Here is a 27,670-nt window from a genome sequence, read left to right as displayed (position 1 = left end):
GGAAAGGACACTCTGAACGAACTTCACAAACACAGGTTTTATGAACTCCACCCCACGCCAGACCCAAGAGATCCAAGACATCAAGAACTACAAATCCTATGGCATCATCATCACCGAAGGGAGCATACTGGGAACTCAGGGTGGCATTAAGCAGCCAAGTTTGTGTATGACCAGACATGTGGGTCTTGGTGGGCTCCAGCTCTCAGAGTGCTACTGTAACAGGGGGTCCCCAGCAAAAGGGGAAATTCCAGGTTCCCTGCCTCACCCAGAAGGAGGGTGGAGCTGAGCAGAGAAAAAGAAAAGAAGGGAAGGAATCTGAAGAAGGAAGCAGGATGGAGAGCTAGAAGGAGACCTGAGGAAGCCACATGGAGCAGCAAGCATGTGATAAAGAAACTGTGCTTGTTTCTTGGCCCTGGACTGGTTAAACAGATGTGGGTGAGAGACCCTTGTGGGTAGGTGACTAGGGCAGCGTTTATCCTGACTTTGATTTTGTTCTTTTCCTCCCAGACCTGTCTGGCCACTTCTGACCCTTTTCTATGGGTCTCCACCAGAAGGTGCTTTAGACTTGTAACAGGCTTTCAGGCCTTGCTTTGGGCCAGTCTCTTTTGGTCAGACTTTTGCCCACGAGGGGACGGGTAGCTTCAGGTGTTTGATTTAGAAGTTACATTCTTTGTCTTCCGTATTGTAGACTCACTGTATTAAAGTCCCTTTTCATTAAAGTCTTAGATGTTTTGTCCTGATGCAGCGGATGGCAGGTGTGGGGGTTCAGGGGTGCCCCTCTCTCCCTGCCCTGTAACACTACTGGGGTTCCAGCTCAGTGGAACTGGTAGACACATTCCGAATTTATCTCCCTTTCCCCTCCTTTTGTAAATACACCCTTTACTGCCCTTTTGTGTGTGCCTGGGTTGAGGCTCATTCTAAAGCCCTTGTGAGAGCCTGGGTGAGGACCCACACTCAGGCCCCCATTTCAGATGGCAGCTGCCCAGTCAGTAGCAGTTGCTTTAAACACAGCAAGGCAGAGTCCTTCAGGTGGCTCTGGGCCTTTGATGTGCAGTGTGTGGTGTGAATCCTCTGGGGGGTTGGAGGTGGGTGTGGGGGTGCGGAGGGGCAGAAATGTAGTCCTGGGGTTTCCCAGCTTTTACCTGCCTGAGGATTGTACCCAGAGCTGGTATTTGGCAGAACAGGACTGCCCTTATGACTTTGGTGGCCCTAGGCACTTTTTTGAGGTCTTTTCCTTCACAGAAAGATTTAAAATTATGGTTTATAATGACATTAATATAAAGGAAATGTAATCTAGGTTGAGTCATTATTATATATTTATCATTACCTTATTAACATTTTCTTCTGCACTGAAAAGAAGTTAAACGGAAACATTTCTGTGTGCCTTTAATAGCACTGTGGGCCTCAGGCCCACATCTGCTGGAAAAGCCAGACAGGGACAGTGTGCCCCTGGAGAAGAGAGGAGCCCACTCAGGCCAGCCACGGTTTCTGGATGGTCAAGGCCTGGAGTGAGGCTGTTTCAGGCCCCCAAGCCACTCAAACCATTCCAGAATCTTTGCCAGGGCTATGGCTCGGGACCATTTTAAGCAAACAGATAAAAATGCATTCACTCTGGAGCTCAGCACCCTTTGAAGCCAGCCCTCTCTGTCTACATTGTACCCCTTCCTCTGTAAAGGCTTTGGGGGGCAGATGAAAGGGAGGGGACTTGCAACGTGCAGCAGTTCTAACCCAGTTAGACTGTATAACAATCAATAATGGGACAATGGGCCATTGTTATTCAGAAACACAGCTCTTGTGCACGATCCCTATAGAGTCAGCTCCTCACACAATGAAAGACAGGACAGCAATTGTCAAGGGACCAGCAGCATCTGGCCTGGGAGGAACTGACCCCAGGGCAGAGCCTCTAAAGCAGAGCTCTCCCAGTCCCGGACTGGAGGTGGGGGTGGAGAGGGCCATGAACACCCACCCGCGAAAGAGCCAGGTGTGCAAGAGAGGTGCACCTGGCGGTGGGAGGGATTCTAGAAGTTGCCTCAGAGGACTCGGCTTCTTTGTTTCCTTGTGCATTTAGGAAAAGCAAAAGTTGTTACCATTCTTAGTCCTGAAGGGGCCAGAGAGAGTGAGGTTTCTAGAACTGGGGAAAGCAGAAGGGAGAGACTAAGTCACTGGAGTAGTAACCTTAGACCTTCATAGCCACGGGTCCCCTGGCTCAGAAGGAAGCCAGGACTTCCTACTCTACCCTCCAACCTCCCACTGTTATCCGGAAGACAGAGCCATGTCCAACTTGATCTGTTTTCATTTTAGAAAACAGATTTGCCAGATAATGAGAGGACCCTGACCAGAGAGGTGGGAGGGACAGTGAGCGCTGTAGTGTCTGTCACGCTCAGGGGCTTCGCGCAAGAACAGGAGGTGGAGCATGGCCTGACGTGGCCAGTGGCCAGTGGCCAGTGCCACACAATGAATATGGAGATGGAAGAGCCAGGCTGTGGGGGCGGGTAGTCATGATTGAGTGGGGGGAATAGAAGTTCACTGACAAGTAGCCAAGAAGTATGGGCTGTGGCTCACGGTGCTGTGGGAAGGTCAAAGCAGAAAACCGAAGGGAGCCAGTAGAGAAGTCGGAGAGAGTTTCCAAAGAAAGAACTTTGCACTGTGTCCTGGGCGTTGAATACAAATTAGGTAGAGGAGCAGCAGCTTGTTAAAGTGCAGGTGTAGGAGTCAGAGGAGCCATTAGGAGCAAGAGATGCAGGGCAGGGTTCAGAAGGAAACGGGCTGAAGGTCCAGGCACAAGGGGTGGCCACCGCATCTTTCTAACGCTGTGCCCTGGTTGGTGGCCCTGCCTTCTCCTCCACGGAGTGGACACCACTGCCCATCACACATTGGATCCGTTGCCCTATAGTCCCCAAGGGGTCAGTCAATTCACAGACCCAGTGTCTGTATGACAGCCCAAGTCCTGGCCCTCCGAGTCTTCTAGATTCCTGACTCCCCTTGGCAATCTCCTCCCAATAATGCATCTTTACTGGCTGAATGGGATAAGCCGTCCTTGACAAGCGCTATTAAATTCCCTACTATTTTACTCTGTTTTAAATTCTGTACTCATTCATCTGGCCAACATTAAACTCAAATAAATTATCTTCCTGGTTACTCTATTCATTCTGAAGTTGAAAACCTCCCGAAAGTAATAGAAACTCCAGTTCTCAGGTGGTGAAATGACTCTGATTTACTTTTGCAAAATGTTTTCCCTTTAAAATGACTTATTACCGTGTGCCACTATTCAAATCTCTTTAGGTTTTTATTGCTGGATTTATTTTGAAAAAGATTTTGTTCTCTCGTAAAGAATTAAGGAAAGCATTTCAGAGCCCAAACTCCATAAATGCAGTCTTTCCCCCTTGCATCTCTCATAATTTGAGATTCAATTTCACCCCCTCCTGTCCCTGCTTATTAGTCAGAATCCCAGAGCAAGAAGGGTGGAGAAGGCTCTTTATTGCCATCAAACTTGGGGAGAGAATGAGGCTCCGGGGGTTTTCTGAGCCTCCTTTGTGCCTCTTTGCAAGCGCCTCGGCGTTCTTTTTGGTGGATATTCAATACCAGTAGATTGAATCTTGGCAGAGTTGGGAAATAAAACACAATGTTGCATTCAAGTATATAAAATACTAGTCTAAGCAAAAGGGATGATAAAGATGTACTTCTCAAGTTCAAATTCTGAATCAGGGATGGTAAGGGCGCCCGTCCTCCGCAGAGTCACACGGAGCAGCTCCTCAGCTTCCTCCTACTTTGCGGGTCGGGGCTTCGCCCTTCTTCGGGCCTCTACATGCGGACCCGACGCAGTGTGCTCGAACGGGACGTTGGGCAGGCGCAGAGAGACACACCTTGCCATGCGCCTCAGCCCGAAGAGGGGCTTCCGAGGGGCTGGGGGAGGCGCGCTGTCCTGAGTCGCTGTCAAGCTGTTTGGGAGCTGAGAATTTCACGGGAGTGGGAAATTCGGCGTCTATTTTCTTGGTAGCTGTTCTCATCTATCATTTTAACAAATGTATCTAAAAGTGATCACAAACCTTTTCAAGAGCAATAATAATTAAAGTCTTTCAAGCAGCTTTTCCTGTCTCCAAAGGAAACACTGGCTCTTTCTCTGGCCTTTACAAAAACAAAATCATCGAGGATTACATCAAATCTCTTGCCTCCTAACACCTTATTTATGAGTCTGTGAATATCCATCTGAAGAGTGTATTCACGTGCAAAAGCATCCCTCAACAATAGCTGATTTATTTTCTTCCTCCATACAATTTTTACATTTGTCAGTGCACACTTTGGATTGTCTCAGGCTTCCCTTGTTTCCATTTTGATAAGAAGGAAAAGGTTCAGGGGCTTTCTGCTTGTTAGAAAACACAGCAGGGATTTTTTTTTTTTTAATATGGAAACAACAGCAGAGTTTGTGTGTGAACTGACAACCAGCAGCCCCTCTAAAACCTAATTTATTACCATACACACACATACACGGAAACAAGCGTCTGTCTTTCTTCTTTCTCTTGGCCCAGTGAAAAGTGAGTCTGTGAAAATAAATAGCAAGCCATGGAAAATCCAGTCTAATAAACTTAAAATGCTGGATCAGTTAAAATACACTTTTAGAGAAAGTCCTAGACTATTACTAAAAGAAAAATATAATAAAGAAAGATACAGTATTTCACTCCTAAGAACCCACAATTCAAAGAAAGAATGTTGGTTCTATTGGCTTCTGGAAGACAAATGATGGAGAAAGGAAAGCTCCCCTTTCCTTCAAATGTCATAATTCCTGGATGCATTATGCACACACTTGAATCAGACTGCAGGACCTGAAGGCAATTTCATTTTCTAGAAACCTTCCTCTATCCCTAATTTCCTAACCAAGTCAATGGCAGCTCACTGAGATACTCACTCCTGGGCACCTCATTTTCTCCTGATTTCCCGAGGCTACTCCTAATAACGAAGGAGAGCTAGAGAGACCTGGAGACGCACAAGGAGCCTAATATAATCACTTCTGTCAAACTAAAATTCTGACTCCTACTAATTCACTGTGACTGATCATTGGGAATTCAAGAAGTAAGCAGGAGCTACACTGTTAATTTAAATTATTCCAATGGGTCCCATCTACCAGAAAAGAAATGAACCTGAATTTCTTCTTTTTGCTTGGGGGTGTGGACTGAACCACCTGATTAAAGTGGCGGGGGTGTGAGTGGGGGTGGGGGGGTTGGCAGGGGGGTTGGTGTTAATGGGAAATATGGCCTGAAGCCCTCCTCCTGATCTATGGTTATAACTTCCACCCAGTAGCTTCCTGGCTCCAAAGAAAGGTCTGATTGAGTCAAAATGATTACTGTCACAGGACTTCTTTATGGGTTTCTTTTAATCACCAAGCCTGGATAAAATTAGCTATTGATTGACCTTGAATAAAATCTACTCTAACCTGGGAACTCCATTAAAAGAATAATTCAAGAGGCCATCTCCCTACCAACTCATTGTTAACCTGACTACCTGGGAATTAATGATGCATACCTTTCTGGGAGCCTCATAATTCCTGCCCAGTTTAAATATTTATCTGAACTCCTTGAAGCCTTGCTGCAGCCTCTCACCAGCCCACACTTCATTTCTTCCTCCCCTGGCAGAGAAATGCATTTGTGTTTGCACTTCCCTAGAAACACACTCACCAGCGCCCCCTGGGTTGGGCTGGGTTAGGGGAAGAGGTGACTTCCTGCCTCTGTACATCACCTAGGGCATCTTTTACACAAGGAATCAGAAATGCAATAAGCCTCCTGTCCTTCCCTTGAGCATTGCACCTACACAGTCTGGTTTTGATGGACAGAGAGCGTGAGGATGTGAGGAGCAAGGCCCTGGAGTCAGGGGATCTCACGTAATGTCCATGGAGAGGCCTGATACATGTGTGATACACTGGAGACTAGACCAGATGTGGCAAGCTGTCCCTTGCTTGTACAGAGATCGGGATGACACCCAAATGGACAGTGACAAGAACTGAGGGGAATTTGATATTCCATCTGCTATTGTCCCAAAGGTTTTATCATAAAATCATGTCTCATGAACATGATTAAAAGAGGGAAAATTCAAACTCAACATAGACATTGAGAAAAGCCAATAACTTAGACTAAAAGAAGGCAGCTTCTCCCCACACCCTCTCTGTATGTGTTCCTACTATGTGCTGTGGTATCTCCCTACACATCTTATCTGTGGCACTTGTCACCTTAAGGTAGCTTATATGATGGTTTGCCCACTTATGTTTGCCCACTTAGCTTATGTGACTGTTACCCCACTTAATGGCCATGAGCCTTCATGGGGCCTGGGGCAGTGCTGGGCACTGGGGAGGTTGTCTCTCTGTGTCTTGGCTGAGTGATGAATGAAGCATCTCTAATGTTCCACATGAAACTATTTTCAATCTTAGTTACTCTAGGAAACAGAAGAAAAGCTCAGAAAAAAGCTAGAAGACAGTGCAAGAAGAGATAACTGGTAAAGATAAAGAACCAAAAGTCCTCAACAGAAAGGGAATGAGGCTGAAGAATGTTGGGCACAGTTGAACCCAGAGTCAGTACTGGGGATGGACAAAGACTGAACAGAAACGCTGTTGCTGTGACAGAATTAAAATTCACTATTGAGTTGGAGACGGACAGACTGGGCACTACAGGAAAGCCAAATCAATGACCTGGATACAAATTTGAACGACCTTCTCAGAATGCAAAGCAAGATGAAAATCTATAAAGAAATATGACATAAGAATCTTCCTGGAAGCAGAGAAGACCTCAGGGAGCAGAGAGAAATGTTACACTGTGTTTTAGGCAAAATGAGTGGAAAGGGTACTGTTTCCAGACACACCCAGCAAGCCTTCAATGCTAAAGGAAAAAAAGGGAGTGGAGTGAGCGGCTGACACAAGTGGAAACACAATGCATCTTGAAGAGGGGGCTTCTCCCCATCCTCCTTGGCTCACTCTACACTTCTCCCAAGGATAAGCAGGGAGTTACCTTCTTGGTGAGTGGGAAATGCAGGAGGCCTGAGCAGCTCAGCCCTCTCGCCTTTGCTTGCGTGGAGTCTTCCAACCGATAGAGGGCACCATGCCCGCCCAAGTCATCCCCCAGTTCCATCACTCCCTGCACCATATATTTCAATCTAAGACAAGACCCATTGTGTCAGCGTGATCAAGTGGGAGGGGGGTTACTGCCTGTGGGCAGGGTGACCAGAAGTCAGAGTCATAAAGTGACATTCTAATCAATGTGGAAGAGATGAGGGGCAGACTAAGGGGGTGTATTGGGGAAGAAATCAGGTAGAAGGCACAGGGCCCCAGTGCAAAGGCCCCAGGGAAGAAGCAGACTTAGTTGTCTGAGACCAGAGGGCGGAGCTCAGATAGCAAGGCAGAGAGGGGGCTTGCAGGGGTGGTAGTGGGGGGAAGGGTGGGGGGTGTCCGTTTATATAAACTGAGGTTATTCTGGATCTTCTTTTATGTTTCATGAGAAGTGTGAAGAGTCTTCATGACACAACCTCCTGAAATAACACTGCTTTTACTTGTCACTGTCTGCTCTTCCTTCGAAAAGAAAAACTTTGTGATTCTAGGTAAATTTCCCAGCCATTGGAATGGCACCTGATATAAAGTATTGAAAAGCTACTATTGACAGAGCAATGTAGAGAAAAAGTAAGAGTAGCATCTAGCATCATGAATTAATGGTGTTTTCGCCATGTTACCCTGGATCCTATGGGGTCCTGAAACTCTCTGGGCTCAGAAGACCCCCACACCCATTCTTTCAAGGCCCAGTTGGTGGATTCTTCTTGGGTTATCTTGTCTACATTTTGGTGGGGGCAACCTATCAACTCTGGGCAGCCTTGATGGAACCCCTTGCTAGGCCAGGCCCTCCTGGGGACTATTGCTGCCTCCAGTTCCCCACAATAGTGCTTAGGTCAGCCTGGGTGCTGATGTATCCCTTCTGGTATGTTCTATCTTCTTTCCGGTCTTAGGCCTAGAGGCCAAATTCACTATTTAGCAAATAAATAAAAAATAAAAAGGCATGTGGACAGTATTTATTTGATGTCTCATTAAAATCAATGGTATGAAAAGATGTAAAAGAGAGAGACAAAAAAAATGAACAAATAATAAACACAAATAGAGTTGACAAAAAAGCAATGGTGATAGGATCTACTTCAGACAAAGCAGAACCAGGGGGTGGGAGTGGGGGACAGAAGAAAGGGGGACACATATAGGTCAAGGGTCTAACCCTAGCATTTATAAGTAGATAGGTACTGACAATATACTCGATATTACTCAACACCCTCTCCTAATTAAAAGGCGGGGGAGAGACGTCTTTGAGAGCAAGGAATCTAAGTCCACTTTATCGGCATGAGAAATAATATCTAGCTTAAACCAGCAGCTACCATCACATTTAATGGTAAATGCAAAAGATGTTCTCACTAAAATCAGCAGAAAGCCAAGTATCCCTGGTGATAGCAAGAAAATCACTTGTAAATCCCCATGAGTTAATCAGAGTTTGATAAAGTACATGGATTAAGTATAAAGCAGAGAAAAAGTGATCGCTTTATTTATACCAGCAATAATCAGAATATCTAAAGGGGGAAATCAAACACTTTCTTAATTGCATTAGCAAATCCAAGATACCTAGAAAAAATGAACAAAAATGAGTAGGAACTCATTTTACTCAACATAATTCAAGTAGAAAAATATTTCTGAGATCATAAAAGAAGGTAGAGAAATGAAGGAGTTGTTTTTCTAGAAGAAAAATCTAAAGTTTGTGACAAGGTTAATTATCTTCAAATAAATGCATAAGTTTGGTATCTTCTTATTTAAAAGGCAAACCATGGAGGTTAAAAAAAAAACTGACACTGAATTTTTTTTTTCTTTCTCATATAGAGCTCTCAAAGATCAAAAGGAAGGGAGCCTCAGGTATTAACAGAACGAAAAGGCAGAATATGGGACTGATGATTCATGGTGGGGTTTATGTTGACTAGTCATCAAAGAAATCAATAAATTAAGTCATTGTTCTTTGATGCCAATCAAACTGTCCAAGGCAAAAAGACTGAATGATGGAGACTTCTAGGATTCGCTCTCCCACCCCTGTAGCTGCCGATGCTAAAAGTACTATGTTCTTTCTCAAAGGTGACGTGACAACACATAGTAAAGAATAAAAATGAATTCACATCTGCAGACAAAGAAATTCCATTTCCACATAGCATATTTTAGAGAAACAGTCAGAGATGTGGGCAGAGATTTATGCACAAGGGTATTTATTCATGAGAAAATTAATATTAATCGTATTTTGAATGATATTTGAATTATGAGAAATTTCCCCTGAAATAATATTCACTGAAGATGATTTCAAAACAGTTTAATTTGATCCCAATTTATATAGCTATAAATATATGAAACACACGGAGCTGTGTAGAATAGACACATATAGACATATAATTACTTATATATACATATGTATAATCTCAAAATATTGTCAGTGATTATCTCTAGTGGGATAATGGATGGTTAGATTTTGTTTTATTATTTATTTATTTTTTTGCTTTTCAAATTCTTTTAAATAATGTGTAGATTATCAATAATAAGCAAATACCAATATTAAAAAAAAATCTGTACAAAAACTGCCAAGGTTTTTGTCCTCTGTTGTGTAGACAAAAGTCAAACGTAGTGTACTCTCTCCCTCTCTCTTCGGTCTTTGCCTCTCCCCAGTTCAGGGACATTCAATTACAAAATGATTACGATCAACATTTAGTGCATCCTTACTGTGTACAAAAGGCTGAGGGCTGTGGAGTGTTGCAAAGACATGGTCCTGTCCCCAACTACAGAACCATCAAATGAAAGATGGACTCCAGCTTGGAAGGCCCTGATCATAGCAGACCAAGCTAAGGGAAAGTGAGAAGCCAGAGGCAGAATGGAAGGATTCATGGAAAACAGGCCTGAGGCTGAAACATCTTATCCCTCTCAGCTGTCACAAGAAATACAGGGGGATGGAGAGCATTCTACTTTCTGATACTCCTGGCGGCAACAGCAGTTTATAGGATTGGAAGGAAGATGTCACTGATGAAGGGAACTGTCAACATCTGGAGAGAGTTTACAAGGGCCAGGGGCTCTGTTAACTCATTTAACCCTCTGGCTGAGCCTCTGAGGTTGGTAATGTGATGAAGCCAGTGTTTAAAATGAGGAAACAAGGGCCAGTAATGACCTAATGTGCTGTGCCAGGATTCAAGCTCAAGGCACTTTCACTTCAGGATCCTTGTTATTTTTTCTGCAGAGTGGAGCATGCACGTATGGGCTGGAGCTAAATTTCTCAGGAACTCAAGGTATAAAAGGTCATTGTTGGGCTCCCCCTGGTGATACAACAGGTTAAGGCACAGCTCTGTGAAGCTCTCTGAAGCCACTGCAGCTCAAGTTCGATCCTAGGCCAAGGAGCTGACCCACAAGACATGGCAGACTTCTCTGACCCGCCTGCTGCTCCCCTCAGCAGTGTATTTCAGTAGATCCTCCTGTTCTGTTTTCCTCTCTGTCTTTGCTGAATCCACTCACTCCCCACACCTCTGACCCATACCCCAGTTCTGTAAGCAGAAATAAATAAATCTTTTTTTAAAAAAGTCATTTTTCTCTTTCTCAGCATCTTCTAGTCTTCCTTCCCTCTCTCACACTACCTTAGGTGGTTAGCTATTTGAGCCTAAGGGGCAGATATTTAAAGAATACTGTATTGAAGATATGTCACATTATTAGTTTCTTTATGAAAAGTGAAATGTCAATCTGGATGTCTAAAGAGCCTTGAAAGAAGAAAGATCTCCTCCATGAGGGCCTTCTATAATTCCTGTTTATCAATCTGATAAACATGTCCTGAGCATCTAATATCCTAGACTCTGTGTAGATGCTGGGTGTACCCTCACATCTCCTTAGCTGAAATCCTCCAGTCTACTCTCCTCTGAGTTAATGACCCATGTGAACTCATTATCAGAAGTCTGATAGAGACTTCATCCTTCCAAAAAGAATCAGAGCTCCAAGCCTCCTCTCCTGTCAGGGATCTCTTTCCTGATGGGGTACACCAGAAAATGACGTTGGCAGAAATGCACTTGGCTCTGTGAAGATGCACTAGGCAGAAATGACCTTGTCCTGACATCATCCAACCTCTCCAGTCTAATCTCCCGGATATCTACCCTTCACCTGCACTGAAACCCTTGCAGTCCCAGCCACCATGGTCTCTGTCCTGGAAGAAGACAAGGTATTCATGCATTCACTGAGTCCATGGTGAAAAGTACTTCCATGTGTCACTCTTCCCCACTGCCTTAAAACCCTCTAGATTTAATACTTGGACAAAGACAAAATAAAAGTCTTTGACTCCAGCCCTCACTCTCTCCCTCATCTATCACTGCTATCCCTCCCACTCTGTATTCCAGGTTATCAACTTCAGTGACCTTGGGGCATGAGACTGGGAATTAGATATATATATATAGTTGTATTGATGGTTGTGAACACAAGTAGAACCAGAAACCAGAAAAGGAAATTCACAAAGTATGTTTACATATTGGCCATGATTTCATGAATGGGACTCATTTAGTTGGTGCTATGGAAAATGTTATCATAATATTTGCCTCCTCTTTCCCAACGGTATATCCGTCAGAGCCAGGTCAACAGAATAGGAATGTGTGGTCCAGAGCTTCCAACCGAGTGCAGAAGAACCTAATAACCCTGTTGACTGAGGTGGCACAAGAGAATTCACTCCCCAGCTGCTCCTGTGGATGTATGGGATCTCAGCTAGACCACCAAAAAAAAAAAAAAATTAGGTTGGTCTTCCTGTACTCAAGTATCTGATGGATTCCTCTGTTTCAGCTTGGCCACAAGCAAAAACCACACTGAATGTAAGTAACTGCTTCAGATAAAATGACAGGATCCATGATTTATAGGAAACTACCAAGGAATTTAGGATGGAGGTCAAACCGATGGCCCATCAAGTGTAATATTATGCCTGGTGCTACCCAGTGGTCAGTATTTTGCTGCAGCCAGGCAGTTGTGTGCAATTTCCCACAAAGGACAAAGGACAGAATTCTCCTCCCAACCAGAAGGCAGTCGTGGCGTGGCAGCTGCTCTTACTTCCTAGTTAAAAATTGATGCTCAGAATGCTTAGCCGCTACTTTATCTGATTCAACCATCTTCACTCCACATTATCTTTTATGGATCTTAAATGTGCCGACTATTAAAGTGGCCACAGATCTGCTTATAAAACACCACACAGGGAAGGAAGAATGTTTGCTGTTTCCCAGAGAGCTTCTGTGCAAGAAACTCACAGTGGTGGAATCGTCAACTGTGATTCTAAATTTTCATCATGGAATTTTGGCTCCAGTTTATTTTCCTGGCATCTACAATAGGCACTGGGATTTGAACCACAAGCCATGGTCAGGAGGGCCTGAGAGTCCCACAGAATATATCATGTTCACGTTAATATGTGACCCACCCAGTGGGTCTTAAAACTGACAACTGGTGGGGTGGAAGAGAACAGGGAGATTCTCAGGCTTTTCCTCCCTCACTTGGCATCGGACTTGAAATGGGTCTGAAGTCAGACCTGAGGCTGGAAGTCTTAAATTCCTTAAAGTTCCTTTGCATTTATTTTCGTGTGGCTAAGTGAGTCCTAGAAATCAAGGTCTTTAAGCAGGATGGCTGGAAAATGGCCTTGAAGGCGTCTCTGGGGGCATCCCATGTCAATGGGGCTAGAACAGTTGAGAGCTTAAGAGGTTCTTGGTAAAGAACTGAAGGCGAGAATTGGTGTTTGAATGTCAAAGGTCCAAAGGAGAGAAATGTCATTGACTGTTCTCTCAGCGCCTCCCACAAAACAGTGGTTGATTCTGACTTTTCTTTCAGGAGACTTGATTGGTCATACAACTTTCTCTCCCCTTTTTCAGTCAATGCTGACTGACAAATGAACAAGCTACCCTTGCTGGTCACTGGGCACTACTGCTTCAGCACACGAACCTGTGTGTTTGTAAGGAGGGCTGGACCTCTGTCTCATTTCTCAACTTTGGGTTCTGTCACGCGATTTGCTTTGGTGCAGGGAGATGACAGCAAATGTAAAACAGGACGGAACTGAGTGACATATTTCTCACGTCCACTCACCCTTTGCTTTTGCTCACCTGCTGAGGGAGGAGCCCCAGGAAGCAAAGCTTGGTCACCCCTAGCTGAGACCACAGACACGGCGAGACCCCATCAAGCCAACCTGCCTGGCTCTCACTGACCACAGGCATGTGGGCCTCACCAAGCTCAGCTCAGACTAGCCAAGCCAACCTGCCAGGCGTGAGTCCCATGAACCTCAGCAAGCTTTCCCCATGTGCCAGTGAGGCTTCAGGCAACTGACAGAAGACTTCCCGTTACTTTACCCCTGCTGTCTTGGATCGGGGATAGAAATACAAGCTGATCTTAACAAAGCAAGCGGCTTTTTGTTCCTTCTTTGATTGCTAAATATCTCAGATCAGTGAGTGTCCCCCATTGCTGTGAATCCCTAACTTTGGCTGTGAGCACCCCTCATGATGTATGTGTTCCTCTCCAAAGCAGAAGGAAGCAAGAGATGGATACCTGCGTGCGTGACAGGCATTATGCATACATAACCCCTTTCTTTTGCACCCTGTAGGCCAGCGGGCTCCACTGTGTGTTGACAGTGGGCCCATCCTCCTTCATCTTCACCTAACTGTGGCTCCATGATGAACTGCAGCAACCTTATCCTGAGACCCTTCCACAACTCCTCCCAATTAATGACACTATCAGCCCACATCTACTGAATACTGAGCAGGAAGCAAACCCTCTAGATTTAACACATGCAGCCTACGAGTGGGTGTTATGATGGCAATGTCTATTTTACAGATGAGCAAATAGAGTCTAGAAGAATGTAAGCAGCAGGTCAGTTCACGAGAGAGAGCAGTGATCAGTCTTTCAAGGCCCCAGAAAACACACTTCCCAACCATGGGCTCCAGCTACTGTCTCCAACAGGGTTTCCCTTGGCTCCAAGTGTCTGCAGCAATTTTGATACCTGAACCTACGTCTGGCTCTTTGCTGTGGTAGAAATTTCACCTCCATCTGGAGTTCTCTGTTTTTCTTTCAAGAGGGAGCAGGAAGTAGGGTGAGGAGCTGAGAACCTGTCCTGCGTTGATGCCACCTGTCTGGGAGGGCCCCTCCTTCCTATCTGGCTCGGGCCCTCCACCCATGTAGGCTGCTGCAGCATTGTCTTTGAGCCCCCAAGTGACACATCACGCCCGCTGGCTCCCTGACACACACTTGTGCCTTCCAGGGGAGCACTCCACTGTCCCTGGCCATCCCGACATGGGGCAGCCATAGCGGAGTCTTGGGTCATCTGTCTGGATGCAACATTTTCCTGTCATTTGCTACTGCACCCTGGGGCTTGCGTGGCTCTTGGCTGCATTGCAGACTTCCATTGCTTGACCCGGGGACAGGAGTTCTAGAACATTCCCCACAGAGGCAGAGCCCAGGGCTCTTTCCCAGGCATCTCTCTCACTCTCCTCCATCACACTCCCGACACGGTCCTCTCACCCCAGTCCCTAGTTGACTTGGGAACACCTACCCCCTTTTTCCAAGCGCTTTGAATTTTTTGGTTGCCGTTACCTGAGATGATCAAGAGCCACGCTCGCTACTCCATAAATTATTAATTTCAAAAAATGAAGTGTCCTACTTTGCTACTCCTGCTCATTATCAGCTAAGAACCCAGGATCAAAAGGACATTTTTTTAGGAGTCAAATACCATTGCTGCTTCTGACCCTGGAGGTTCAATAGCTAGAACCTGGAGCACATTCTCTTGCTTAATGACACTAACTTCACAAATTAGATTTTTCTAGAAAATGCGTGGCACGGAGCCAATCTATAATAATCTTCTACAACAACTACAAGGCCATTCACCACGAGAACAAACCAGATGTTTTAGAGACGGGTGCCTTCGTTTACTCGCCCAGCTCACCTTCCCATAATCCTGTGGGAGGGGCCTTATGGTGGGGACAGTGACTGGGCAGGAAAACCCACAGGCAAAGGGCTCTCCAACTCGGCTGGCCGGGCATGGCCGCCCTCCGACCGGCTCATCACGCGCTGACTCCATGGTGCTAAAGAGGTGAGAGGAGAAGAGCTAGCGGCTGTGCTCAGGCAGCCTGGACTGAAGTGGACATTTTGGAATATTCCGCGGATGGAGAAGCCCGCAGAGTTCCCGTTTCTCCCTGCGCCTCCATGCAAACTCTGCACTTTGGGTGCCTCCAGTCAGGACTCCGCTGCTTTCCAGCCCCTGGGGATGAAGCGCCGAGCGACGGAGCCCTGTGAGCACGCGAGCCAGGCACGGTACAGGTGTTAGGGTGCGTTTTGTCACCAGGCGCTGCAGAGCCCACCCCCTCCCGTGGGTCTCCTTCCCAGCTTACAGGGGAGGGCTCCACTGCCTGCCTTTGCCTTTGCCCAAGGTGCACAGCTGTGCGTGCGGCGGGGGTGGGGTTACCCTTGCAGGGTCGAGAGCCCTGGACTCTCCGGCTGTCCCGGCGTGACGCCCCAGCTTGGTGGCACAGATGCCCTCCGCAGGTCTGGGTTGTAATCTCTTCTTCTCCTGCGCTTAAGCGGTGACTCAGCATTTCAGCTTCCCAACGACTGTTGAGTTGAATTTACCGTCAGAGCTGTCACCTTCTTGATGGACACTTGAACAAATGACTTATGTGTCCCTAAACAATCGTGAACAGATGGTCCAGGCTATCTGGATGGGGATCGAGTGAGACAGTGAGGCGAGATGCTTCGTAATGTAGACACTGCGTCTCCTTGAGCACGTAGCCCTTTCTAATGAGCTCTCATCGCCTTCCAGTGAGTGAGTCTATGATAAAGTGCCTGCTCCTGTATCCCATCAGCATCACCTTCAGCATCCCAGGTGCTCCCTGGGGATGTCAGAAACCAAGGGGAAGAGGATCCCACCCTCAGTGAGCTCAATGTCTTAAGTGGTGGGGGTGGGACGCCCCTGGGGTGGGGATGAGAGCAGATGCTGTAGGAACTGTGGCAGGAATATGGTGGGGGCCTGATGGGCAGAGGTTGTCAGAATGGTTCAAGACTACGTGACCTAGGCAGGGCGTTCTCAGCAAAGGGGGCAGCATAGCCTGCCACAGGAGAGAGTGGGGGTGAGGGGGTGGGAGAGGGAGTCGGGAAAGTGCCCCAACAACAAGCAGGAAATAGCCACAGATGAGGCTGCAGTGGGGGAGAGAGGAGTCACAGATATTAGGGGCTCCGTGAAGAGCCATTTCTCCCCAGGCGCAGGGCAGACTGAAGTACTGGGACCCCGTGTTGCATATGAATTTTCGAGATCATTCCACAGCAGAGGCCTCTATGCTGGGTCCTGCCCAGCAGTCACAGCAGCCGTGGGCAGTTTTCACAAGTCCAGATTCATCTGTCACCTGTGCGTGCTTTCTACTCTCTGTCCCACGGACTTTGCTGGGCAAAGGGCAGCCCTGACCCAAATGGTGTGGCTGTGGATACCTGCTCCAGTGTTCCATCCTCAGGTGGAACATTCTGGGGGCCTCTCAGGAAGCCCCCATGGCCCAGAATGGCGACTTGGAAACACAGCCTCAGACAGATGGACCTTGCCCAATTCCCTGATTCTTTCCCTGCTTCCTGACTCCTGTTTTCTAGGACATTCACCCATGAAATCAGCTGTGTCCAAGCCCTCGCCTCAGACCCCGCTTCCAGGAGAACCCAAACCTCTATGCTGAGCCTAGATGTGGTTGAGATTGGGGTGCAGGGTGGCGGGGAGGATGGGGTACCAGTCGTGCTGGACATCACCACCATCTGAGGCAGGGCAGTGGCTGTGTAGGTAAAGTGGGAAGCTCAGATGAGGATGGGTGATGAGGAACTTACGGTGGGAAGAAGAGGAAGAGGAACGTGAAATATTAAGGGAAAAGATGGTCGCTTCAATTTTGGACATGTTGGGCTTTAGACATATATAGGAACAGGTTGTCCTGTGAAGAGAGACATAAGTATTGACCTCTTCCATATTTCATTCTTCTAACTGGCTCTTCAGTCCCCAAAACTCCACTCACCCACTCACCCGTCCTTTCTCTGCTTCCTTCCTTTCTTTCACCCCTCTCTTCCTCCATCTCACCCCTCTATAATGACCGAGTACTTCGTGTCCCTAGTACTGTGGATCACTTGGCCAGATTCTCTACAAACAGACCTGAGACAAATATTAAAAGGCGTACATTTCATGTGGAAGATGCAAGCCCAGGGCGGCGAGAGTGAGGGGAGTGAAGCCAGGACCTGACTGATCTGTGATTGTGCTGACTTTTCTCAATGACATGCTACACAAAGGTGGGTTAGGGACTCGGCAGAGCACCCCGTGGGCACGCAGTACCTCTCTGGAGGGCGTGTGCGAAGAAGCTGTGCGTTCAGTAATGGGAGCTCGAAGGAGAGGTGCCGCCCACACGGCTCCCTTGCCCCATCCCATTCACCTCCTGCTTCCCACCGGCCACAGTCCTCCAGGTGGACCAGCTCCCGTGGTCACTCAGGATCCCGGGTTCCATGCCCTGCCCGGTGGTGCTTCTTTCCATTTGAAAGTGGCAGAAACTCTGGGCATGGGACTGGCTGTTCTGCTGTGGAAACAGAACTAGGTGTCCCACAGTCCTAGGTGGAGGCCGTGGGAACCAAGTCACTGCTCCAAGGGAACTGATGGGAATGTTTCGTGTCCAACACAAGGCAGAGAAGACTTTACCCTTAAGGAAAACTGAGGGAAAACGACTATCTGGGGGCCGTGCTGTCTTAGTGAGGGCTTTCCAGGTGGTGACACCGGCATTGAGATCTGAATAATGAAAAGGGGGTGGCCACCCTCATGTCATCAGAAACACTTTCATCTGTAGGAAGTTTTTATCATCAGTAATTGTAACTGTATCAAAAAATAAGTACTAATACAAGCTTGGAAAGCTCTTGCTTCCCCAAGTTGAGGAAATCTACTTATTCTCATTCCCCGTCATCTGCTTTCTGGTAGTAGTTCCCCGATGCCACAGCACACTGGGTGGAGAAGACATATTTAATCTAATAAAGGTCGCCCTCACATCTTTCCTGCTCTACGACATCCCGTTTACTGAGTCATTCGTTATTGCCCAAAGAACAAAGACGAGCTTCACTAAGCAAAGAGATGATAAAGTTCACTTGAAAATTGGGGAAGAAATTGCAAAACTATTCAGGCCAAGGGCACAGTCATGCACAGAAATCAATAGCTGTCAGCCAACGAGGAGGGAGGGGAATGAATCAACATGGGCAATAATGCTGAGAAATGACCCAGTGCCGAGCAGCCAAACAGAAGCTGTCCGGGAACGTGGCTAAGATGCCAGTGCCGAATCGGCTGGGTCTGAATGCGACTCCCACCCTGCTACTGGGGCGAGTCACAGAGACCTCGGCGGACTCACTGCACCGGGGAGGAGCAACATCCGACTCCTGGGTGCACCACTGGCGAGGGCAGACAAAACCCTTCCTCTCTGTGCTCACACCATCACAGCAGCCTCCTCGCCAGCCCAGCCTGCCTCTTCTTTCACCTTTAATCAAGGTTTATCAAAGAAACACAAGGACAGGAGAGCACAGGAAGGAGACTTGCAACGTCTTACTTCGCAGACTCTCTAAGAAGAGGGAAAAAAAAAACTACAAAATTATTTAGTGTAAAAAGGATGCCCACTGGGCTCTCCTTTGCCTCACATCATTGACAGTGAAATGAGCTTCTTCCAACGTCTGTGCGAAGCTCAGAAAAGTTTAATTATTCACCCATATTCACAAGAGCCCTCCCTATATTAAAAAACCATCAAAAGGGAATTCAGGGTCGTGAATCAAAAAATTGCAATACTGACTAGTTCAGAGCACTTCTCACACTGCATCATCTCCTTTCGTTACAAAAAAAAAATCTTCCAAAAATTCATAGAAATGTTCTTGTTTGCACTGGACTTAGGTGTGATCTTGGAGCCAGAACAGTGGGTGTGCAGGGAAGAGGAACCTAGACACGAGAGTAAACAGCAGTGCCCCCTTCTGTCCTGGCACCAGTCTCAGTCAGTGGATGCTACCGCTCTTATTGTGATCATGCATATATTAATATCCCCCACTTTCAGATAAAGAAAGTGAGTTCTTTAGAAGCTGAACTACTTTGGGCCCTCCCTGGTGACACAATGTGTTAAAGTGCAGTGCTATGATGCTGTCCGAAGCCACTGCAGCACGAGTTCAATCCCCAGCCAGGGAGGTGGCCCATGTGGCGCAGCAGACCTCTCTGGTCTTACCAGCTGCTCCCCTCAGCAGTGTATTTCAGTAGTATTCCATCATCTATCTGCCAATGAACGTACACATCTGCTTTTCCACCCACCAGGCATTCTTCCATTCCTTCCATTAATTAAGTGAGCAGTTTCTCTGGGTGCTCTCTCACAATTCTATCTGAAATCTGTCCTCTTCTCTCCATTGTCAATGCTAAAGCACAGGCCAGCCTACCATCATCTGCCTGAACGAGGGAAGTGACCACTGTCTGGTTTCCACATTTTCATGATTTCACCTCATCAGTCCATTTTCACCACAGCCACCTAGTGGTCTTCTCAATGGCAAAGACTCCCTTGGTTAAGATTTCCCATGCCATTACCATTGCATTTGAAGCAAAACCCAAAAAGGACCCAGCCTGCTCGAACCACCTCTCTCACCTGCTTCTCTGGCCCTTGCCATTCCGGCCATGTTGCTCCTCTGCCTGTTCCTCCAACAGTCTGCGCTATTCTTGGCCTAACACTCCCCAGATGCTTCTATGGCCTGGGACTCCACTCATGGTGACTCTTTTTCCTCTTGTTGTATAGAACTCACGTCACATCGCCCCTCAAGTGACTTTCCCTAATCACTTCAAGGAAGTACCCATACTTCTTACCTCCCCCAAGGCTCTTCGGTCTTGAACTTTCCCACTGACTCCTTTACAACTCATTTTGACATCATTTTGCTGTTTACTGCCCCCCCCCCTTTCTTTTTTCTTTTCGGTTGGCCCTCCTTCTAGAGGGAAGGAACCTTGAGCAAAGCAACACAACTCAGATCATATATACTCAAAATCCCCACTACATCACAGTGTGGACATTGGTTCTGGGAAATAGAGAAGGCAGACACAAGACAGACACAATTCCTGTTCTCATGGAGGTTCCCCTAGAGTGAAGAGAGGCACACAGTGGAGCTCTGATGGCTGCAGAAGAGCAATGGCTGTCAATAAGCACAGTGACAGGATTGACAGTGATGGAGGTGGGACAAGGGGCAGCTTCAGAGATAAGGTCTCTCTGGGATGGTGACATGTGAGCTGAAGGCAAGTAAAAGAGGAATCAGCCTTTCAAGGAAGCATGTAGAGCTTCCTTGAATACATACAAAGGCCCTGAGGTAGACTCTGGCCAGATGTGTCAAGAGAACAGAAATGAGGCCAAATGGTGCAGTATGAAATCAGAGTGTAATAGGGCTGTTGTGATGATGAGTGGTTCTGAAGAAGGACTTGCAGATTTACCAAACAGAACTACAGGGTGCCCAGTTAAATCTGAATTTCAGAGGGACAACAAATAACTTTTCAGGAGAATTGTATACCTGATTTGGCATGGAAGTTGCTGATTTTAAAATGTATTTGTGGTTCATTTGAAATTTCAATTTATCTGGCATCCTATATGTTTACAGGTACCCTGTTTTAAGACAACATATCAAATCAGATCAAGGGGTTTTATATTCCAGAATCCTGGACCACATGGCAGCCCCCTGATGGAGAATTCAGAGAAGAAAACAGAATGGGCAATTTGAATTATCACTCATTCCCATCTACTTGGGGAAGAAACGGAACACAAGCAATTGAAAAGTGCATTAATCTCAGCAACATATTAAGTGATGATTATTCCAGGCGATTTACTCTCATAATTATATTAAAACTAAGAGGCCATATGCTTCCCTTAAGGGAGGGACCACACCTAATCGGCTTTGTTTCTCTTCTACAACCCCCAGAATAGCAAACTGCACACATGCAGGTCCTTAATACACATATCTTAATGCACTAAGAATTAAGTGAGAATTCACCTTACTCTATTCTTATCTCATTAAAAGTCAAAGGTCTTAGGGAATCCAATCATCCAATCATGATTCCTGACTTCCTCTATTCTTATTCTTCTCATTATATTATAAGACAGAAAAAAGAAGTTCCAAGTAGTTGCTAAAAAGGAATCTTCCATATGATCCAACTCCTAAGTATTTACCCAAAGGACACAAAAACATTAATTCAAAAGGACACCTGCACTCCTGTACTTATTGCAGCACTATCTACAATTGGTAAGCTATGGAAACAACTCAGATGCCCTAAAATAGATGACTGGATCAAGAAGATGTGGTACATATACACAAAGGAATATTATTCAGCAATCAAAAAGATAAACCCGTGCCATTTGCACTGAGGAAGGGATCAAATAAGTGAAATAAGCCAGAATGAAAAAGAAAAATACCAGATGCTTTCACCCTTAGAAGGAATAAGAGGGTCTGAATAAGGGATCAGAAACGACTATAAATCAAAGACAAACTGCAGGGGGAGAGGGGAGTAGGATCAAAACGGGTGGGAAGAGTACAAGGAACTACGATGATGGTACACAGGTGAACTGATGGTGGGAACTGCATGGGGGGGCACGTCCGAGATGAAAAAGCACACATTGTACAGAAATGAAAAATGATAGTAATTTAAAAAAAAAATTCCAGTTGGAGGCACTACACTGTTGTAGACTTGTCAATACTCTGTTCTCTTCCACTTCTAGATCTGTGTCGACATCATTTCTTCACCCCCTGGAGGGGAGGGGAGTGTTGCCACATGATTAATTTTGACCAATGACATGCAAAGAGAAATGCCACGTGACACTCCTGAGCCCAAAGTACTTAACTCCACCTTTTTTTCCTCTGCTACAGTAGCCAGAAGCCTCAGTTGATGGTGGTTCAGAGATGCAACGGAGCCAAGAATGAAACCTTGTTATCCTAAACACTGAGTTGTTGGGGCTGTTTGTTACTGTAGCATATCTGACTGATACTGTCCTAGCACTACTGAGAATCTGCCATGCTGAAACGTATCTAGTGGGTTTTCAGACCTAAGTGAGGCTATTTCAGAGATAAGGAACAGAATAATTATAGCTTTTCTGAACATTTGCAGGGAAGCTGGATGATCTAATTGTCTCTTTAGTTTTCTTTTCCTATTGAAGGATTATTTCTAAGGTATAGGCCAAGGGGGAAAAGAGGAGTGATAGTTTTCTCAATGGGATTGAATAAAAATAAACTGGAAACACCTTGAGGACAGGGACAGGCCATCACTAGTCCCAGAGGTCCCCTAGAATATACTGAGGTACATTTCTTGTGGGCCAGGAATCTGCATAGCTCTGACACAGACTGTCTTGCAGGAGTGCTGGCTGGGGTGGAGGACATTAAAAAGCTAGACTGAGGTTAGAAGACCCACTTTGAAAATGGGGCATTCACATGACTGTTGGCTAGAGGTCTTCAAACGTCACCACGTGGATCTTTCCATAGGACTGCTTGAGTGTTCTTACAACATGGCAGCTGCAATGTATCATTGGTAACAGAAGTCATCTCTAGTCAGTATGGGAGACATAAATAACAAGCATCAGGGCAACTGGGACTCTTATAATTGGGAGTGTTGACAACTACGTAGCAGAGAATGGTGGTGCAATGAAGGAGCACGAGAAGGCTCCTGAAACTAGCTCCCCCCTATTTTTATATCTTTTATTGACCTGAGACAGAATAAAGTGTGGTCTATATGAGTTGTTTCCCTCTGCAAACTTTCAAATAGAAAATAATTCTTCTTTCAGTATAGGGCTATCAACTATTGTCTTATATGTCTCTTCCACCTTAAAAAAAAATCAGCCTTCACTGAGTTTAACATTTTCCCCCAAGAAAACCACCCACTCTAATTGGTAGGTGTGGGCTGTCCACTGGTGGATTGGCTGTGCCATCTCTCTGTACTTTGTGGGAGCAAAATGCAAAATACTTTGTGTGAGCAAAATGCCTTTTGTATTCCTTGGTACAATGGCCCATTTCCATTAACACAACTTTTCCTGTGCTTCCCAACTATTTACACTGCCCCCCAGAGTTAACTAAACATTTACAGGTGGTGAGAGCAGATGGGAGAGAGAGGATGGACATATTTATCTGTGTGTCTTGTTTCATTAGTTTACTTGGCATTCTCCTTTTATTTTTATTCCTGTTTTTTTTTTTTTTAACAGCAGAACTGTCAAACTGAGCTATTGTCTTAACCAGCATTCCTTCTCATTCTCTTCATTGTACCTGGCTGGACAATTCTCAAGCATATTGTTTATGGATTATGTAAGCATGCAGCCTTAAAAAGAACCTATTCCTATAAAATGGTCAATAACTGTAGCTTTGCTGTTCAACATTATCACCACCAAGACTCACTTATCCCTCCAAACAGTGTTCGCTATATCCACACCACACCATCCATTTTGCTCCCGATTGTGACAGTACTTCTTGGTGTTTTACAAAACAAGACATTATTCAAAGCCAAAAACCCACATGGAATGCCGATAAGGAAGAGCTAACCCAGCAAGAACAGGGAAAATAGTCACTTAATCCTGACTGTTAGTCCTTAAATCTTCTAGTGAGATTTGTAACGTCATGTTCAGAGATTTTGTCAAGTGACTGATCATTAAAGCTAATAAGAATGTGATATCATGGCCTCCTTTCTAGAAGACTCTGGTGTCCACTTGGACTTGCTCAGGGGAAAACATTACCACCATCTACCTTCTTTTCTCGGTGACCAAAATTCATTATTGCCATTCTGGAACCTAGAATTTTTTTTTAACTTGTTAATGCTGCTGAGGATGGCAAAATAATGCCTCTGGCAACCCTGTATATTTGCTGTTGCCATCTTCACTGATAAATTGCCCAATTTTCTTAGCAAATACAGCAACAATAACAGTTTTCTGCTAGCAAAATAACCTTTCATTTCATAAAAAAAAAAAATGGGATGGAATGGAAACGAGTGAAAGAGGTTTCGTGTCTCCTATAAAGCCAAGTTCCTAATTTTCCATTTTCACTAGCTGTGGGTGGGGACTGGTTTTTCACTCCTGGTAAATAAAAGTGCTACATTTTACATTCAGACCCTTGGTGTCCTTGGACTTCTGGCCAAATAATATTGGTAGGAAAGATCTATTGCAACACTTTATAACTTCATAGGGAATATAGTGGATGCTTATTTTTGTCTGCCTGACTTACAGCCCCCCTCCCATCAGATAGCAGCATCCCACTTTTTATGGCTGAGTTCTTAGTAATTTTGTTTAGTAGAACATATGGGAATTGTTGGCTTAATCCACCACACAGAAGAGAAGCATGTCAAAGAAAGATGGAGGACTCTCTGACTTCAACATTAGTTATTCACCTCTGCCAAAGGGGGTGAAGGAGAATGAAAATGGAAAGAAGAAGTAATTGTGACAATGCCAGTTTCCCAGCTGAAGCCAAGGATTAGAAATCCAGTGTGACAGGAGCTGGGTCCAGGACACAAATAAAACCAAAAAGCATGTGCCGTCGCCATGAGGAATCCATCCTGTGCACTGCTCATGACATCTCCCCAGAGGTGTGTAGGCAGGCGAATAGGAACCTACAAGTTAGACCACCAACTCTCAGACTTTGATGGTGAAATGATTTTCCAGTAAAGTGAAAGCCAAGAAATTCTGACTGTGCTTCACTGGTGCTCAATCCTCAATCCCTGATTTAGTTTAATCCCCAAGTTCAAACTCAGAATTGTGTGAAGTCAAACTCCACTCTGGCTTCTTGCCAGTTCTAACTTGAATGTGAACATGTAGGAAGACATGTAGCTATAGGGAAGCCAGGGAGGTAATAAAGTACAAGGCCATGGGGCTGTGTGGACTGGCGTGGAAATCCATACCCTATCACTTGTTTAAAGGGAACATTAGCCAAGTTACCCATCTCCTATGTCTTCATCTCCTCATCTTCAAAAATCTGATAATTCTATTTCATTCACAAGGGTCCACATAGTTTGCATATGATAAGGTCTGTAAAGGGGCCTGGTACACAGCAAGTACTTTATGAGATTCCATCTTCATTTTCCCCAACCTCCCAAAATCTGCTTGCATACATTTATCAAGGACACTAAAAGAATTTTTTAAGTCAATGGAAAAACTCTCTAGAGTTTTATGAGCATTAAGACATAAGTTTGAATTCTTCATAGTTTTTATCTTTATTTAGAGAACATCTTTCCAACCCAAGTCATCCCAATGCATGTGTGGTAGGTACTTGCTGTTTAGTGACCAGTCAAGCATCTACTTCTTTTGTTTTGGTTAGAAACCCTTTGCCTTCATTATAAGAGCACCCCTCACTTCCTCTCAGGTTTGCTGTTTAGCAGAGGCTAGGCCAAATCACCTCTAAGTCTAGTGTCTCCATGCTTGGTCATAGAACCGCCTCAGATGAACCCAAGTAGGCCAATGAAATTCAAACCAGGAAATTTTGCTCACACAGCAGAGAAAGAGAAGTTTACATTCCATTGAAGTTGCAAAGACTGAAGCTTCTGGAGAATTAGAGGGAGAGACTCATTTACTGGAGAGTAAAGCTAGCACAGAAGAAGGCATAAGTGAGCTCCCAGATCTTAGGTCCATTTGAACTCTTACATCCAGCTAGACTGATGTAATATCTACTTTTTCACTTTTTGGATACATTTCTTTCTTTACTCTTACTTTCAACTCATTTGTGTCTTTGAATTTGTGTCCCTTATAGATAACATATAGTTGGATCATGCTTTTCAATCCACTCTGCTAATCTCTCTTTTGACTGAAGTGTTTAACCCATTTACATTTAATGTAATTACTAAGAGAGTAGGATTTACATTGGTCACTTTGCTACTTATTGTCTGTATGTCTGATGTGATTCTGTTCTTTTATTTCTCCATTAATGCTTATTTTGTGTTAAATATTTTCTCTTAACCATTTTATTTCCTGTGTTCTTTCTTTCACTATGTATTTTAAATTATTTTCATAGTGGTTGCCATGGAGATTATAATTAGCATCTAAAAACAATCTAATTTGGATTAATGCTAGTTTAGTTTTAATAGCTTACAGAAACTTAGCTTCCATTAAAACATATTTCCTTCCCTTCTCCTTTGTGCTATTTTTGTCACAAATTATGTTTTTATACATCATAATGCATTGACTCAGTTTTATAATTATTGCTTGACACAGTTGTCTTTCAAATCAGATAGGCAAAGAAAAGAACTAAAAAATATTTTTATACTGTCTGTTATTTTTACCTATGTAGTTACTTTTACTGTTATGAATCAGTAATTTCTGCTCTTTTCTCCTTTTTCTGAGTTTTATTGAGATATAACTGACATTCAATATTGTATAAATATTTATACACCATAATGATTTGACTTAGGTATAACATAGAGTGAAGTGATTAACTGAAATCAAATTTAGATTCTTATATAGTTAATAAAGTTGAACATACATCTCTTTCCTTGTGATGAAAATCATTAGGATTTACTCTCTTAACAACTTCATAAATACCATATAACAATGCAACTATTGTTACCGTGTTGTCTAGCACAACTCTAGAACTTATTTGTCTTATATCTAGAGGTTTATGCCTTTTGATCAACTTTTTCCAGCCCCACTCCCCCACCCTTCTCACTTCCCACTTCTGATGACCACAAATTTGAGCTCTTTTTCTAAGGGTCTTAATTCTTATGAAATCTTGAAGTGCAATTCTTTGTAACCCTAGGAGTCCGATGATGCTGCATTCCACAGGGGCTATCTGAAGGGGCAATGGTCACAGTGTAAGGGGGCTGTCTCCTCTACCAACCTGTTTTTTTGCTTCTGGGGTCAAGAGCATCATGCTTATGAAATACAACAAATTATAAGAGACATTTATTTAGCCTAATCAGTATCCTCCAATTCCAGAGTAAAAGTTGAATAATAGACGGAGGGTAAATTAAAGATGACAAATTATTTTCTATTATTCCTATTGAGTGTAATCTCCTTCCCAAAGTTACATGGCGAGGTGAGGGACACTCTGTTAGGCCCCCTAAACCTGCCATTTGCTGTATAAAGACAAACATGCTCAAAGTGGATAAGACCTTCAATAAAAAAGAATTTTAATGCAATTATGTGCACTAGAGAGAAGCAAGAGAATGCAGTTAAAATAGTTTTCCCATAAAACTGGGAAGCTACATGCAAAAAAAATGAAACTAGATCACTACCTAGCACCATGCACAAAAACCAGCTCGAAGTAGATTAAAGACCTAAACATAAGAACAGAAACCATAAAATACCTGGAAGCAAAGATGGGCGAAACACTATACAGCATACACCTCAGTTACATCTTTAAGATACAACGCAACAATAGTGAAAGAAAGGACAAACAGATGGGGCTACATCAAGTTAAAGAGCTTCTTTACAGCAAAAGAGACACTACAAAAACAAACAGACATCCCACTGATTGGAAAAAAATTTTCTCACACAAAACTAGCGATAAAGTATTGATCACAAAGATATACAAAGAACTGATGAAACTCAATAAAAATAAACAACCCCATCAAAAAATGGGCAGAAGAGCTAAAAAGACACTTCTCCAAAGAGGAAATGCAGATGGCCAACAAGAATATGAAAAAAT

The sequence above is a fragment of the Condylura cristata genome, unplaced genomic scaffold (genome assembly GCF_000260355.1).
Source record: "Condylura cristata isolate star-nosed mole 26May11 unplaced genomic scaffold, ConCri1.0 scaffold00008, whole genome shotgun sequence".
Taxonomy (NCBI): Eukaryota; Metazoa; Chordata; class Mammalia; order Eulipotyphla; family Talpidae; genus Condylura; species Condylura cristata.
Note: the sequence above shows the minus strand (reverse complement) of the source record.